The following is a 15,317-nucleotide window of genomic DNA, read 5'->3' as shown; positions in this document are numbered from 1 at the left end:
GTTCGAAAAAATGTCGAAATTGAAAATTTTCACTTCTCAAATTCAAATAATGCTCTAATTAATAAAATTTAGTCAAAATATCATCCAACATTCCAATTTTACCCCTAGGTGGCAAAATGACCATTTTGCCCCTACATTATGAAAATTCCTAAATTAACTCCAAATCAATCCTCGAATTTCGAATCATCATATTAAGACATTCTAAGATTCAATAACTCTCAAATACATCGTAAAATCTTTATTTGGCCTAGTTCGAGGCTTTAATCAACTAAATTGTACCACTAGGTACAATACCGACTTTTAACGATTTTTCGATACATTCACTTATGCAAACATTCTATCAAGCACATGAATGACATGACAAGTATATAATAGATTAGGGCTTGACACATTGTAAGAAAGTAGAAAATGAAAAAGGACTAGTCATAGTTAGCATAAGGAGTGATCATGGACGAGAATTTAAAAATGATGAGTTTGAAAAGTTTTGCAATAAAAAGGGGTTGAATCACAATTTTTCTGCACCTAGAACACCCCAGCAAAATGGAGTTGTAGAGAGGAAAAATAGAACCTTGAAAGAAATGGCTAGGACCATGCTATGTGAGAACAACCTACCTAAATATCTTTGGCCTGAGGCAGTAAATACAACAACTTATATTTTTAATAGAGTCTCAATAAGGCCCTTGATTTCAAAGACTCCATATGAACTTTATAAAGGTAGGAAACCAAATATTTCTCACCTTAGGAGTTTTGGTTGTAAATGTTTTGTATTGAACAATGGAAAACAGCCCTTAAGGAAGTTTGATGCAAAGAGTGATGAAGCAATATTTTTAGGATATGCTTTAAACTCAAAGGCCTATAGAGTTTTTAACAAAAGGACCTTGACCATTGACGAATCAATTCATGTAGTTTTTGATGAGTCAAATGCATGGCAAAAAGAAGTTCATGACGATGATGATGATGTAGAAGTCCTAGAAAAACAAATAGAGGAAATGAGCTTAGAAAATAGCAAAAATAATGAAGAAAGCTCACCTAGAAGAGAAAATGAAACACCACCTCTAGAAAATCTTCAAAGAGCAGAAAATCAGCATGATGATCTACCAAGGAGTTGGAGATTTGTGAGAGATCACCCATAAGACCAAATAATTGGTGAGATTTCACAAGGAGTTAAAACTTGAAAAGCAACTAGAGAAATATGTCAGGACCCGATACTCCCCTCAAGCCCGTGACAACCGCCGCGACGTCCCAATCGACACTCATTACCCAAAATGTCAACCGAAACCCCGCAAGGCTTTAATATTAGCTTCTCATTTCCCCTGTGAGTAACTGTTGCCAAATATCACGTTTTAAAAGATTTTAAACTGTATCCAACTTAAAACAAATAAAATATTAATTTTCGTATCACAAGGGTATTTTGGTCATTTTTCCTAAAAAAATTCAAAACCAGCTAGAATGTAATTTACAAGTACAAAACACATAATTCATAATCAAAATGAGTTTAAAAGTCTAAAATCTTCATTTAAAACGAAATTATGATTAATTGGACATAATAAGAAAATAAAAGAAATATTAAGTAAAATATTCGATTTTCTTATAAAATAATATTTTTAAAACACTATGTAAATAATTTTTACAGCGTCAACGCAAAATAAATTCCTACATACAGTAGTATAGATATCTAGAGTATGAAATTTAATTTACAATAACAAGTGGGCCTTCCGGAATAAACAAAAGTAAAGAGGACTGTGAACCTACAGTTCGAAGGAATGTAAATCCAAGAGTAGTCCTCGATGAACTCAGCTATCTACAGCCTAATCTGAACTTGAAATGGGTGGAAAGGAGAGTGGTGAGATTATAAAATCCTAATGAGTAAACAGACATCATCATAAATATCTAGAGTTGAGTACATGGAGACAATAAAGTAAATCATCGTAAACTAGGTCACAGCATTAGAACACATTTCATTCAAAATACGTAAAGAGGCTTATGTATCTCATAAAAACTAGGCTTGTGCCATAAATCCATTCTCGGGGACACCTTGGCCGAGGCATCCTACCGAGACTACCAAGGCTGTTAAAAATTCACATTTCACATAAAACACATTTTTCGTTGGACATCACAGCTGTTGCTTGGAGTTGGTTGAGTTCTCCCTCACGTGGTGGTTTAGCGTGAAGTGAACCTTAAACTTTACCCCAAGAGATACCCTACGTGCCTCTCCAATCAAGGTAAGAATATAATGGGGTTTATCGTGCCCCTCTAAAAGGCTGGTCCACAAAAACCCCATACTGCAGCGATTAATTAATATATAACCCACCATACAATAAAATTCAATAACATGATATGGCAATTTTTGTAATTCGCAGCCTTTGAAGGCAACCAAATAATTCGTATTTCAACACAATTGCCAACCAGCCAATCATGTCGATTTATCACAAGCCAATCAATTTAAACAATCAAATTGCAACAATTGACAGTCTCCGTGTACTCTATTTTTCAACATCATTATTAATTTTAAAATAATTTATAAATTAATTTCATTGAAACACATTTATTCATAAAACATGAAAATCTACCTTTTTAAATCCCTTTTTCCATAGAATTCATGAAATCATCTAAAAACCACCCTAGATAATTAAAATGACAGTAAGTTTACTCACAATGTCTAGAGTGTATATTTCTGAAGTACTCAAACTACTGGTCCTCGGGTGCAATTTTCTTGCCTTTATTGGAGGACCCACCACCTTGACACAGTTCAAAATCGAGAAACTCACTACATTGGTACCAAATCGAAATTAAACTAATTTAGACTGCTAATGCATGATATGGAATGCAAAAATGCACTGGTAACTATCTAAACCCGATATTGGCCTAATTCGTCTTATCACCTGATTAAATTACTAACCCATCCAATTTAATCCCAAATTACTCCATTTCTTTTCTAATACCTCAATTCACCAAACATTATTCAAATATCACCAATTTTAGCATCAAAACCTTTCCATTTCTTCATGAAAAAATTCGGCCATTACAATGCACTAACACCGTGATTTTTCCTACTTAATTTTCTCACCATTATTCATCATTTTCTAAGCCATTTCTCTTGAAATAATAACAATCCATTTCCCACACATATCAAGGAAGATTCGGCCAATGAAGATTCATGGGGAAAATGGATTCTTTTCTTGTTGTTTTGTTTCTAAATATGCTAAACTAATTAAAAACACTAACATATCTTAAAATCAAATCAATCCAACATCTTTCTCTCTCCTTACCCATTTTGACCAGCCATGAATTCATCATGAAAACATGTAATTTAAGCACGGTAAATAAGGAGAAATGCTTAAGGAAAATAGATTTCAAGCTTAAGTTGAAAAATCCTACCTTTTTCACTTGTTTTCCTTGATTTTCCACACTTTTTCTCTTGAAATTCTTCACCTAGGGTTTGTTCTTCCTTTCTTTCCCTCTTTTCCTTGCTTGGCCGAATATTTGGAGAGATAATGGGCTGATTTAAGCTGATTTTTAAGTTAAATAATAAAATATCGTAAGCTTGACACATGGCATGTTTCCATTGGTCCATTTTTAAAACTTTAAAAATTTTAAACCTTTTATCTCCACCACATGATTAGTCAAAGGTCAAAATGAGGATAAGGGAAGACCATGTGCTGGACAAATGTCTTGGTGGTAAAAAATTACTGTTTTGCCCCTGGGGTGGCAAAATTACCATTTTACCCCTATGCTCCGAAAAAATACCAAGATTACATTTTTTCACTTTTCAACCTCAAATTATGTTCTAAATAGTCAATCGTGATCAATCTTAGTCAAAAATTTCATCCAACACTCACATCTTAACCTCAGGTGGCAAAATGACCATTTTACCCCTAGGTTATGAAAATTCCAATTTGACTCCAAATTGATCCTCGAACTCCGAATCACCATATTAAATCATTCTTGGACTGTAAAATTTTCAATTTCACCCTAATATCTCTATTCGATCTAGTTCGAGGCTTAAATCAACTTTGTTGTACCTCTACGTACAATACCGACTTTTGTAAATTTTTCGGGACTCTCCTAGTATGCAAACATAATATCCATCACATGTATGTCATGACAAGTATTTATAAAGTCGGGCTTGACAGCACTACCCCCCTTAAAATAAAATTTTGACCTCAAAATTTCACTTTCCGGATTTGTAGAAAAGATGTGGGTATTGGCTTCTCATCTGGCGCTTGACTTCCCACGTCATCTCCTCCATTTGAGCATTCTTCCACAACACTTTAACCATTGGGATGCTCTTGTTCCTTAACACTCGATCCTTTCGATCTAGAATTCGTACAGGTTACACCTCGAGCTTCAAATCTTCATGCAACTCAATTAGAGGTGTCTCTAGAATATGGGAAGGATCGGGAACATACTTTTTCAACATCGAGACATGGAAGACATTATGAATCTGATCTAACTCCAGGGGTAATTCAAGTCTGTAAGCCACTGGCCTAATCCTTTCAATGATACGAAAGGGTCCAATGTATCTCGGATTGAGCTTTCCCCGCTTCGCGAATCGAATCACACCTTCCATTGTCCAATAAATACCATAAATTATCACAAGAATTTAATCAAATAAGATTTAATACTTCAAAATTTTCAAATTATTACCTTTTCAAGGAGAAACCTTAAGAAAACTTTATCGTCAACTTCAAACTCCAAATCTTTCATTCGTCTATCAGAATAATTTCCTCTCACCCACTTCATCCAAACAAAGTGGAGTTCAGCACTTCTTTCCATACAAAGCCTTGTATGGTGCCATCCCAATACTAGACTGAAAACTGTTATTATACGCAAACTCCACCAATGGCAAGTGTTTGTCCCAACTCCTAATAAAGTCAATGACACAAGCCTGTAACATATCCTCTAAGGTCTAAATATTTCTCTCAAATTGGCCATCAGTCTACGGATGAAAGGCAGTACTAAATCTCAATTTAGTTCCAAGAGCTTCTTGAAATTTCGACCAAAATCGAGAAATAAAACGAGGGTCTTAATCTCACATAATAGAAATTGGAACTCCATGTAATCTCACAGCCTCATCCATATAAAGTCTTGCCAGCCTTTCAATAGAATACGTGCTATGGATAGCCAAGAAATGGGCGAACTTAGTCAATCTATCCACAATCACCCAAATAGCATCCTTCCCACTTTGTGTCTGCGGCAAACCCAATACAAAGTCCATAATCACGTGTTCCCACTTCCATTCAGGAATCTGTAAAGGCTGAAGAGTACCTGACGATTTTTGATGCTCCATCTTGATCTGTTGGCATGAGCGACATTTCACTACAAACTCTGCTATGTCTCGTTTCATACCCGGCCACCAATAACTTTCTGTAATAGTCCGATACATCTTGGTGCTTTCGGGATGTAAAGTGTAAGCGGAAGAATGAGCTTCCTCCAAAATAGCTCGTCTCAATTGATCATCCTTAGGGACACAAATTCGGTCTCTAAGCATCAAAGTACCATCATCGTTGAGTCTAAACTCACTAGTTTCTCTATCTTGCAGCTTTTGAACTTATTGCTTCAACCAATCATCGGATTTCTGTAATTCTCTGGTCTGATTCAACAATGAAGGTCTCACAACGAAACTAGCAAGTAGGGTTCCATCCTCACCATTATTCAACCGGATCCCTAGAGATTTCATCTTAAGTAATATCAAAAAATAAGAACTTTGAAGTACAGCTAACGAAAAGTAGGATTTACGACTTAGAGCATTCGCTACAACATTTGCCTTCCCTGGATGATAATCAATCATCAAGTTGTAATCCTTAATCAACTCCAGCCACTGTCTTTGTCTCAAATTAAGTTCTTTCTGGGTGAGCAAGTTTTTCAAACTCTTATGATTAGTAAAAATCCGATAACGCTCACCATATAAATAATGTCTCCAAATCTTCAATGCGAAGACTACTACTGTTAACTCTGGGTCATGAGTAGGGCAATTCGTCTCATGCTTCTTCAACTGCAGGGAAGCATAAGCTATTACTTTCTCATCCTGCATTAATAGACACCCTAATCCCAACTTAGATACATCCTGTATACCACAAATTCTTTTCCATTAACAGGAAGTGTTAAAATGGGAACGGAGGTTAACCGATTCTTTAGCTCCTGAAATCAATTCTCACAAACATTATCCCACTCAAACTTAACTCATTTACGAGTCAAACGAGTCAGAGGAGTTGCTATCAATGAAAATCCTTGAACAAACTTCCGATAATAACCAGCTAAGCCAAGAAAACTACGAATCTCTGTTACCGTTCTTGGTTGCTCCCATTGTAAGATTGCCTCAATCTTCTTTGGATCGACATAAATTCTAGCTCTGGACACCACATGTCCCAAGAAAACCACTTCCTTTAACTATAACTCACATTTAGAGAACTTGGCATAGAGTTGTCTCTCACGTAAAGTTTGCAACACAATATGCAAATGGGCAGCATGTTCATCATCATTCTTCGAATAAACGAGGATGTCATCTATGAATACTATCACGAACTTATCTAAGTATGGATGGAACACCCTGTTCATAAGATCCATAAAAGCTGTCGGGGCATTAGTCAAACCAAACGGCATCACCAAAAACTCATAATGCCCATAACGCGTCCTGAAAGCAGTCTTGGGTACATCATGCTCCTTAATCTTCAACTGATAGTACCTAGATCTCAAATCAATCTTAGAGAACACCATAACACCTCGTAATTGATCAAAAAGATCATCAATCCAAGGTCAAGGGTATTTATTCCTGATGGTCACTCGGTTCAGCTGACGGTAATCAATACACAATCGAAGAATGCCATCCTTCTTCTTTACAAATAGGACTGGTGCTCTCCAAGGAGAAGTGCTAGGGCGAATAAAACCCTTATCCACCAAATCTTGCAGCTGGACTTTCAATTATTTCAACTCCATCGAAGCCATTCGATATGGAGGGATAGAAATAGGTGCGATACCCGAAAGTAATTCAATAGGGAACTCTAGCTCTCGATCAGGAGATAGTCCCGGTAAATCATTAAGAAATACATAAGGAAACTCACTTACTATTGGGACATCCTCTAACTTAGGTTCCCCCTTTGAAGTATCAATCACGTGAGCCAAATAAGCCGGATACCCTTTCTGCACTAATTTCAAAGCTTTGATGGTCGAGATTACACAGAACGGTAATACTAGACGTTCCCCTGCCAATACAATCTCTACTCCCTCTGAATTTCGAAGAACAACTTTTTTTCGAAAACAATCCATGTTCGCCTGATGTGCAGTTAACCAGTCCATACTCAATATTAAATGAAAATCCAAGATCTCTAGAGGAATTAAGTCACCCCTAAATTTTTCCTCACCTACCCTTACCCCACAGTCTCTATAATAAGTATTTTTAATCAACTATTCTCCTAGAAGGGTATGCACTACAATTTCTCCCTCTAATGGTGACAGGTTTCTATCAGCAATTGATGCAAATGTCGTACTCACATAAGATCTATCTGAGCCAGAATCTATCAAAACATAAGCATCTTTATCAAATAAAGAAATAGTACCTGTCATTACTCCAGGTCAGACCCGTGCCTTATCTTCCGTCACTGCGAAAACTCTTGTCGAAGTACGAGTCTGTGGCTTCGAAGGTGGATGTACTGGGGTATTACTCTCCACACCAGACCATATGGCTACTCCCTATCTAGGTGGTAACCTAGAAGAATCTCTCCTTTGCATATCAGTGCGAGCTGGTGGAGATGATGCAACTACATTGGCTCATCCTAACTGTGGGCAATTACTCCTAATATGACCCGACTGACCACAATGAAAACATCGCGTAGCCCCCCATACACAGCCTAACATGATAATTCTCACAATTTCTGCATCTATCAGAACCTCCAAAACTCTTTCCATAACCAGTCATAGCAGATCTGCTAAACCTCGAAGGTCGCTGCTGTAATTGTGGAAATGGAGGTCGAGGAGATGTCACTGAAACAAAAGTAGTGCTCCTTGAAGTCGTTGAGTTTTGACCTCTCTTTGGTGGTTGACTAGAAGATACACCAAGATTCTTTCTTTTTGCAAACTCGGTCTGAATCCTTCTATTCTCAGTCGCAAGCTTCTCAACCCGTAAAGCCATCTATACGACCTTCTTATGTGGCTCCCGACAAGTCACTGTCATCCGTTCCCTGATCTCATTACGGAGCCCTTCCTCGAAATAACTGGCCTGATCCTGCTCAGATTTCACCAGATCCGGCACATATAACATCAACTCATTAAAACGAGTCTCGTACTCCTCTACAGTTAGATTCCCTTATTTCAAACTCAAAAATTCTCTTTTCTTTTCTTTTTGATGAAAATAAGTGAAATACTGACCATCAAATTCTTTGAAAAAGTCAAACCATGTTTGAGGAGTAGTGGAATGGGACTTCACCGAATTCCACCAAGTACAAGCCCTCTTCTCTAATAATCTCGTAGCCACCATCAGCTTCATGTCATCGTCTAATCCCATATCAGAGAGAGTCTCTGAAACTTGTTAATCCAGTCTTTTGCCACGGTGGCATCCAACTCACCCGTGAAAGACATGCAACCAAGTTGCCTAGACTCTTTCAGCTTCTTAGAAATAGACACATCTTGTACTGGCGGAACTGAATGAGTAGTTGGAGGCACTATAGGTGGCGCTTGACCAGTCTGAGCTTGACCAGCCATTGTGGTAAAGAAAGCTGCCAATACTTGTGCTGCCTCAAGAGGCAAGGTAGGAATACTAGTGGGTGGCTGAGGAGATGGAGGATGTGGAGGACTATCGACCTGCTCAGCAGCAGGTGCTGCCCGAATGGTGGATGCAGTCGATTCCTCCTCTATTGCATTTAGTTGATGATGTTGGGAATGACCTCTTCTCCTTCTAGCTGTTCTAGTGAGAGATGGGTGTTTGCGTCAAGGAGGCATTATAATCTATAAAAGAATACGAGCAAGTTTAGGCAACCTTAGGCTCTATATGTAGATGCATGCATTCTATTCATCCTAACCTAACTTAATTCAGGGCCACACTGATATTGTAAATTTTTAAAACCACTTTAAAACTAAAAACTCTGATCTTTAAAACCAAAAGCTCTGATACCAATCGAATTGTCACGACCCGGTACTCTCTTCGAGCCCATGACAACAGCCTCGAAGTCCCGATCAACACTCGTTACCCCGAATGTCAACCGAAACCCCGCAAGGATTTAATATCAGCTTCTTATTTTCCCTGTGAGTAACTGTTGCCAAATACCACGTTCTAAAAGATTTTAAACTATTTCAAACATAAAACAAATAAAATAATAATTTTCGTTTCACAGGGTATTTTGGTCATTTTTTCCAAAAAAAATCAAAATCGGCTAAAATGTAATTTACAAGTACAAAACACATAATTCATAATCAAAATGAGTTTAAAAGTCTAAAATCTTCATTTAAAATGAAATTATGATTAATTGGACATAATAAGAAAATAAAAGAAATATTAAGTAAAATATTCGATTTTCTTATTAAATAATATTTTTAAAACATTGCGTAAATAATTTTTATAGCTTCAAAGCAAAATAAATTCCTACATACAGTATTATAGATATCTAGAGTACGAAATTTAATTTACAATAACAAGTGGGCTCCTTCGAATAAACAAAAGTAAAGAGGACTGTGAACCTACAGTTTGAAGGAATGTAAATCTAAGGGTAGTTCTCGATGAACTCAGCTATCTACAGCCTAATCTGAACCTGAAATGGGTGGAAAGGAGAGTGGTGAGATTACAAAATCCTAGTGAGTAAACAAACATCATCATAAACATCTAGAGTTGAGTACATGGAGACAATAAAGTAAATCATCGTAAACTGGGTCACAGCATTAGAACACATTTCATTCAAAATACGTAAAGAGGCTTATGACTCTCATAAAAACTAGGCTTGTGCCATAAATCCATTCTCGGGGACACCTTGGCCGAGGCATCCTACCGAGATCGCCAAGGCTGTTAAAAATTCACTTTTCACATAAAACACATTTTTCATTGGACATCACAGTCGTTCCTTGGCGTTGGCTGAGTTCTCCCTCACGTGGTGGTTTAGCTTGAAGTGAACCCTAAACTTTACCCCAGGAGATACCCTACGCACCTCTTCAATCGAGGTAAGAATATAATGGGGTTTACCGTACCCTTCTAAAAGGTTGGTCCACAGAAACCCCCTACTGTAGTGATTAATTAATATATAACCCACCATACAATAAAATTCAATAATATGATATGACAATTTTTGTAATTCACAGCCTTTCAAGGCAACCAAATAATTCGTATTTTAATACAATTGCCAACTAGCAAATCATGCCGATTATCATAAGCCAATCAATTTAAACAATCGAATTGCAACAATTAACAGTCTCCGTGTACTCTATTTTTCAACATCATTATTAGTTTTAAAATAATTTATAAATTAATTTCATTGAAACACATTTATTCATAAAACATGAAAATTTACCTTTTTAAATCCTTTTTTCCATAGAATTCATGAAATCATCTAAAAACCACCCTAGATAATTAAAATGCCTGTAAGTTTACTCACAATGTTTAGAGTGTAGATTTCTGAAGTACTCAGACTACTGGTCCTCGGGTACAATTTCCTTGCCTTTATCGGAGGACTCACCTCTTTGACACAATACAAAATTGAGAAACTCACTACATTGGTACTAAATCAAAATTAAACTAATTTAGACTACTAATGCATGATATGGAATGCAAAAATGCACTGGTAACTATCTAGACTCGATATTGGCCTAATTCATCTTATCACCCGATTAAATTACTAACGCATCCAATTTAATCCCAAATTACTCCATTTCTTTTCTAATACCTCAATTCACCAAACATTATTCAAATATCACCAATTTCAGCATCAAAACCTTCCCATTTCTTAATGGAAAAATTCGGCCATTATAGTGCACTAACACCGTGATTTTTCCTACTTAATTTTCTCACCATTATTCATCATTTTCTAAGCCATTTCTCTTGAAATAATAACAATCCATCTCCCACACATATCAAGGAAGATTCAGCCAATGAAGATTCATGGGGAAAATGGATTCTTTTCTTGTTGTTTTGTTTCTAAATATGCTAAACTAATTAAAAACACTAACATATCTTAAAATCAAATCAATCCAACATCTTTCTCTTTCCTTACCCATTTTGACCAGCCATGAATTCATCATGAAAACATGTAATTTAAGCATGGAAAACAAGGAGAAATGCTTAAGGAAAATAGATTTCAAGCTTAAGTTGAAAAATCCTACCTTTTTCACTTGTTTTCCTTGATTTTCCACACTTTTTCTCTTGAAATTCTTCACCTAGGGTTTGTTCTTCCTTTCTTTCCCTCTCTTCCTTGCTTGGCCAAATATTTGGAGAGATAATGGGCTGATTTATGCTGATTTTTAAGTTAAATAATAAAATATCGTAAGCTTGACACATGGCATGTTTCCATTGGTCCATTTTTAAAACTTTAAAAATTTTAAACCTTTGATCTCCACCACATGATTAGTCAAAGGTCAAAATGAGGATAAGGGAAGACTATGTGCTAGACAAATGTCCTAGTGGTGGAAAATTATTGTTTTGCCCTTGGGGTGGCAAAATTACCATTTTACCCTTATGCTCCGAAAAAATACCAAGATTACAATTTTTCACTTCTCAACCTCAAATTATGTTCTAAATAGTCAATCTTGATCAATCGTAGTTGAAAATTTCATCCAACACTCACATCTTAACCTCAGGTGGTAAAATGACCATTTTACCCTTAGGTTATGAAAATTCCACTTTGACTCCAAATTGATCCTCGAACTCCGAATCACCATATTAAATCATTCTTGGACTGTAAAATTTTCAATTTCACCCTAATATCTCTATTCGATCTAGTTTGAGGCTTAAATCAACTTTGTTGTACCTTTAGGTATAATACGGACTTTTGTAAATTTTTCGAGATTTTCCTAGCATGCAAACATACTATCCTTCACATGTATGTCATGACAAGTGTTTATAAAGTCGGGCTTGACAAAACATGTGAGTTTTCAGCTTTTATATCTCAAATTGAACCTAAAAATTTGAGGAAGCTGAAAAAGAGGAAAGTTGGATAATGGCCATGCAAGAAAAACTTGATCAATTCACAAGGAGTTATGTATGGTCATTGGTACCTAGACCTTCAAATCACCCTATTGTTGGTACAAAATGGGTATTTCGAAATAAGGTAGATTAACAAGGAAATGTAGTTAGAAATAAAACTAGGTTGGTAGAAAAATGACACAACCAAGAAGAAGGAATAGATTATGATGAAACTTTTGCTCCAGTTGCTAGGATTGAAGCTATAAGATTGTTACTAGCTTTTGCATGTTTCATGAATTTTAAATTATTCCAAATGGATGTCAAAAGTGCATTTTTAAATGGATTAATTCAAGAGGAAGTATATGTAGAACAACCACCTGGTTTTGAAGACTTTGAAAAATCTGATCATGTTTTCAAACTTCATAAAGCCTTGTATGGATTGAAACAAGCTCCTAGAGCTTGGTATGAAAGGCTTTCAAAATTTCTGGTTGAGAAAGGGTATGATAGAGGCAGCATCGATACTACATTGTTCATTAAGAGATATCTAATTGATTTAATTGTTGTGCAAATATATGTGGATGATATTGTATTTGGTGCAACTAATGAAGCTTTATGCAAGAACTTTGCAAAGAAAATGCAGGGTGAATTTGAGATGAGCATGATGGGAGAGTTGAAGTACTTCCTTGGTCTTCAAATCAAACAAAGTGAGGAAGGAATCTTCATCAACCAAGAAAGATATACTCATGATATGCTTATGAAATTCGATATGGTAAAGTTGAAATCAATTTCCACACCAATAAGTCCATCCACCAAACTCGACTTAGATGAACAAGGTAAAGATGTAGATCAAAAGCTCTATAGAGGTATGATCGGCTCTCTTCTCTACTTAACAGCAAGTAGACCAGATATTCAGTTTAGTGTGTGCTTGTGTGCTAGATTTTAGTCACAGCCTAAAGAATCACACCTAACAGCTGTTAAGAGAATTTTTAGATACCTCATAGGCACTTAAGAACTAGGAATATGGTACTCTAGAAACTCAACTCTTAGCTTAGTTGGATATTCAGATGCTGACTTTGCTGACAGCAGAACTGATAGGAAAAGCACTAGTGGAACATGCCAATTTTTACGAAGGATGTTTGTGTCTTGGTCCAGCAAAAAGCAAAACTCAATGGCACTGTCTATAATAGAGGCTGAATATGTATCATTAGGTAGCTGCTGTGCACAAATCCTTTGGATCAAGCAACAGTTAAAAGACTATGGAATAACTATGCATAATGTATCGATATACTATGATAACACAAGTGCAATCAATATATCAAAAAATCCTATGCAGCACTCTAGGACAAAGCACATTGAAATTAGACACCATTTTGTTAGAGAACATGAGATGAAAATTGATATTAAGATAGAATTTTTAAATACCTAACATCAATTAGCAGACATTTTTACCAAAACTCTAAATGAAGATAGATTCTGTGAGATTAGAAGAAATTTAGGGATGATTAGTGTGAAGGAATTATAAGAAAACCTTTGGTTTTCTCATAAGAAATAGAATGCTTTCAATCAACTAAGGATTTCTCAGTCAACTAAGAATGGTCTAACAACCTTAAATAATAAGACTCAGTGAGTATAGAGAAAGAAGAGTAAAATGTGGTAAAACTATGTGTTTACCAGGTGCAAAAAGATATGAAGAAAAATTGTCAAAGGTAAATAACCAAATTTTAGAGGGAAGTTTGAAATTATAAAAAAAAAAAATAAGGCAGTACTTAAAGAAAGGTGAGCAGTTTTTTTTTTGCAATAACTGCAAACTACCTCTCCTCCTCTCTCCCCTGAAACCCGCTGCTCTAGAAACAAGAACCTAAATCTCTCTATTTACCTCTAAAACCAACTCAAACCCTCATAAATTTCTGCAACCAACATGGCTAGAACATCTCAGAGCAAAGAGATATCAGAAAAAAAGAAAGGGAAAAGGCCAATGGAGGAAGAAAAAGGAATTGAAAGTGTGAAGAAGGAACTAAAAATCATGCCTGGTTCAGTGAAAGATATATCCGAGAAACTTAGAGAAAAGAAGTAGAAAACTAGCAAAAAGATAGAAATAGAGCCCTTATTCCACAAAGGTACCAGTTCTTCTTATTTGAAATTTAGGAATAAGTTGCATGAGTATAGATTCAAAAATATCAAGAATGCACCAATCTCTTGTGGAAAATTCATTGACTGAAAGAGTTGTAAGGAAAATGTAGAAATCCAGACTAGTCTGTCACGACCCGGAACCTCCCTCAGGCCCATGACAACTGTCGCAACGTCTCGATTGACACTCATTACCCGGAATGCCAATCAAAACCCCGCAAGGCTTACATATCAGTTTCTTGCATTTCTTGTGAGCAATCGTTTTTAAATATTCCGCTTTAAACAATTACCAGTCGTTTTTGGCTCAAGTAAATCAAAAGACAAAAATATATCATTTTTTTATATAAAACAATAGAAAATAGAAACACGTGTAAATAATCTTTTGTAATGTGAAAGTAAAATAAATTCATACATACAAAATTTACAAAGTTATAATGTACAATAATAATTACAATGACAAGTGGCCCATAAATACACCAAGTGTTGGTGATAGTAACCTACTGTCTGTGTGATAGAGGGGTCAACTGGAATCCTCAACAAAATCGGGTATCTACAAGCTACCACAGGCCTGAAATATTTGGAAAGGAGGTGGGTGAGATTTTGCAATCCCAATGAGTAAACAGACATTATCATAAATATCTAAAGGCGAGTAAAATGGAGGCAAGTTTAAACAACAAATTACAAACCATTTCATAAGGTTTTCAATTTATTTCTTAAACCATAAAATATTTGTAATTTACCAAAACAATTGTTAAGGCTTATAGCTTTTATTAAAAACAGGGCTCAAGCCAAAACTAATCCTTGGGGATACCTTGGCCGAGGCATCTAATCGAGTCCGCCAAGGTTGTTAAGATATTTACTTGTGAAACAAATTTTTATTTTTAAAACAAGTCGTTCCTTAGCGTTGGACGAGTTACACATTCAAGTAAGGGTTCGACGTGAAGTGAGCTCTAATACTACCCCGGGAGTTACCCTCCTCGCCTCTACAATCGGAGTAATTATATAACCAGGTTTACCGTGCCCCTCTAATAGGCAGTCCACGAAAACCCGTCACTATAGTGACTAACCCACCAATTTTAATAAAATTTCGACA

This window comes from Theobroma cacao, chromosome 8 (assembly GCF_053813885.1).
Source record: "Theobroma cacao isolate CCN51 chromosome 8, ASM5381388v1, whole genome shotgun sequence".
NCBI classification, from domain to species: Eukaryota; Viridiplantae; Streptophyta; class Magnoliopsida; order Malvales; family Malvaceae; genus Theobroma; species Theobroma cacao.
This window is presented reverse-complemented; position numbering follows the sequence as displayed.